The following is a 3,745-nucleotide window of genomic DNA, read 5'->3' on the forward strand; positions in this document are numbered from 1 at the left end:
GGATGAGCAGAATGCAGCTTCAGTGAGACTTACACAGGTGGTGACCCGTCCCCACCTCAGGCCTCATGGAAGGTACCCCTGCTCTTTACCTCCGAGATGCCGTGAGAACAGGGTTAGTAGTTTCCATTACTAATAGCCTGCAGTACCTAGTACGTGCTCAACACACACTATCTCATTAAATATTTACAACCCTCTGATGTGCATGTCATCCATTTCTGAGATGATGAAACTGAGGCTCAGAGAGATTGATTAATTTGCTGAAGGCCCCTGGCCAAGCACGAAACCAAGCTTAGGTCAGTCTCTGTGACTCCAAAGCCCATGCATTTAACCACATGTATATTTCACCACAGAGTCAAGAATAGTGAAGTACATTCGTTTTCTCTTTTGCTTCCTCGGGTCTCCCTGCTAATCCACCAGGAAGTTTCACTGTGTAGAATTCTCATGAAAAGTCATGTTTAAAAGAGGAGAGGATGTAAGCCCCTCTCACAGAAGAGTAGAGAGTATTCAGGTCATTCCCTGTGGGGAAGAGGATTACGGTCAGTGCTTCGTATCCCTTAGTGGCCCTCACACTAACTGTAACAAGTAGGCTTTCTCATTTAGGAAATCTGAGGCTGAAAAAGATTCATGGGGCACAGCTATTCCAAGGTGAGTTTGGGATTCAGTTGGAAGTCTGGACCCTAGGGCTGTCTAAGCCTAGTAATAGGGTTACTAGGAGTCATTTTATTTGGAGGCTTAATGAAGTCCCTACACTCCTGTAGAACATCACTTAGCTCTTAACAGTTACCAAGGAGTCTGGAGGGAAACCTGTGGGGCCTAGACCTCTCTCTTCATACTGGTGATGTTGGGGTGAGACTGGTGTTTTCTGTTCCAAAGCAAGAGCCAAACTTCGTACAGAGCAGTAACGTTCTCTGGACAGTCCCACGTCACGTGAAGGGGTTTGGCCAGTGTGTGTGGTATTTTCAGAGGATGAGAGAGTGCTTAGCCATAAAGGGAACTTACGGGAGACTCGGCAAAGGCATTGCTCAGGGAAAGTGACCCAGGGGAAAAGTTATTTGCGGCTGTTAATCTCTTGCTTAGATATTATAAAGCTTCCTCACCAAAGCCTCTTTCTATGATTTATGCTCAAACTGGAAGATATTATAAGCAACCAAAAAGCCAAGCTGGAAAGTGAAACAGCTGAGCTCTGAAAACACTAGCTACCTTGGCCAGAAGTACAATGTGGTGATGGGAACAGTGAGCGGGTGTGAGCTGGGGGTGTCTGGATTTGTTCAGTGAGCACACACATTCTACCCACTCCAGCTCCTGGAAGGGCACTGCCTGCTCTGAACCCTGATAATTACAAAAAATAAGAAATTTTGTCTCGAAAGGTGGGAAAACAAATGAGGTGACCCCTAGAGGGAGCTTCTAGCCTGACGTGGTTTTTAGGATGAGCATTTAAAGCTGAAACCAGGATAGTTTCCCTTCCTGCGCTTTCTTTCCTCACTACCGCCACTTCTACCCTGGACTTCTTCCTTCACCACCCCATGTCATCCCTGGGTCTCACAAGTAAATAAATTCCGAACCACCTGTCTTTCACAGTACTTCTGTTCAAAGCTTGGAACAATGAAAAAAAAAATGACAATACCCAAAGTTAAAAGCAGCTTTTCCTAGGAGTGCGGGGCTGCTAGCAAGCCTTCTAGTTCAGATGCCTCCGCTCTTTTCCCTAAGAGTTAGCACAAATTCTCCCACTATGGACACATCAGATAAAGCAAAAGAACCAGGACCAAATTTTTCCTCCACCGGGGCTGGGAATTTGAGAGAACCCATGCTTCCCCAGGTGACCCATTCTTCACAACTTGATTACTCCTCCCCAGGCTAGAACCCCTCAGACAGATGTCATCTCTCTCCGTTTTTTTCATACCTCCACATTCTCCTGTGTATGATTATTTTGGTGTGTGTGTTATTATTTGCTAGAGTATAAGCCCTTGCTGCTGCTGCTGCTGCTGCTGCTGCTAAGTCGCTTCAGTCGTGTCCGACTCTGTGCGACCCCATAGATAGCAACCCACCAGGCTCCTCTGTCTCTGGGATTCTCCAGGCTTATATATGTATCACCAGCTCCTAACCCAGTAGATGCTCGATAAATGTGTTGATTGGGTGAACGTAGGGGCTCTTTTAATGCTACCTCACTTTGATACAGGAGAAGGCAATGGCACCCCACTCCAGCACTCTTGCCTGGAAAATCCCATGGACGGAGGAGCCTGGTGGGCTGCAGTCCATGGGGTCGCTAAGAGTCAGGCACGACTGAGCAACTTCACTTTCACTTTTCACTTTCATGCATTGGAGAAGGAAATGGCAACCCACTCCAGTGTTCTTGCCTGGAGAAGCCCAGGGACAGGGGAGCCTGGTGGGCTGCCGTCTATGGGGTCGCATAGAGTCGGACACGACTGAAGCGACTTAGCAGCAGCAGCACTTTGATACAGTTTAAGAACTTGAATGGAATCTGACCGTCAAGTCAGTCTGACCCTTTTGCTATCTATTGTAAGGACTAGTAAAGCCCAGGACCAAAGACTTCAGGTATGTGAAGTGCCTCAAAGAGAATCTGAGCACCCGGACAGCAGCAGGATGTGGATACTGAAAACTAGCCCATGACATGCAAACTTTTACAACCCACTCCCCGCTGTATTTCTGCAGCAGATTTTCTTTTCCTAACTATGCCTGGCAAAGGCTAATATTAACACAAGTTTAGGGTTGCTGAGCAAACGACCACTTAAAGGACCAGGCCAGTTGTTTGGAGAGGGAAATGACACAAAGCATAGTTTAGATACTGTCTCCCACGCAATTGAGTGTGGTTCTTTCATAAAGCCTTCCTATGGGGGTCAAAGGAGTAGTATAGTATAATGGTTAAGGATCGTGGACTTTTGGAAATAGACTCCCACAGTTCGAATCCTGACTCTACTGGCAGTAACTATGTCCCAAACTCCACTTCCCTCCCTAAATGAGGGAAATAGCATAACCTTCAGAGGCTTCTTATGAAATTTAGTGAGCTAAAAAGTACAACTGTTTAGAACAATATTCTGCACACAGTAAATACTATAAAATGTTGATGATTATTACTGACCTTCTGAGGTTGGTTATCTCTGATTTTCTTGAAGAGATCCCTAGTCTTTCCCATTCTGTTGTTTTCCTCTATTTCTTTGCATTGATCGCTGAGGAAGGCTTTCTTATCTCTTCTTACTATTCTTTGGAACTCTGCATTCAGATGTTTATATCGTTCCTTTTCTCCTTTGCTTTTCGCTTCTCTTCTTTTCACAGCTATTTGCAAGGCCTCCCCAGACAGCCATTTTGCTTTTTTGCATTTCTTTTCTATGGGAATGGTCTTGACCCCTGTCTCCTGTACAATGTCATGAACCTCATTCCATAGTTCATCAGGCACTCTATCAGATCTAGGCCCTTAAAACTATTTTTCACTTCCACTGTATAATCATAAGGGATTTGATTTAGGTCATACCTGAATGGTCTAGTGGTTTTCCCTACTTTCTTCAATTTAAGTCTGAATTTGGCAATAAGGAGTTCATGGTCTGAGCCACAGTCAGCTCCTGGTCTTGTTTTTGCTGACTGTATAGAGCTTCTCCATCTTTGGCTGCAAAGAATATAATCAATCTGATTTCGGTGTTGACCATCTGGTGATGTCCATGTATAGAGTCTTCTCTTGTGTTGTTGGAAGAGGGTGTTTGTTATGACCAGTGCATTTTCTTGACAAAACTCT

This window comes from Bison bison, unplaced genomic scaffold (genome assembly GCF_000754665.1).
Source record: "Bison bison bison isolate TAMUID 2011002044 unplaced genomic scaffold, Bison_UMD1.0 scf7180017864180, whole genome shotgun sequence".
In the NCBI taxonomy this organism is placed as follows: Eukaryota; Metazoa; Chordata; class Mammalia; order Artiodactyla; family Bovidae; genus Bison; species Bison bison.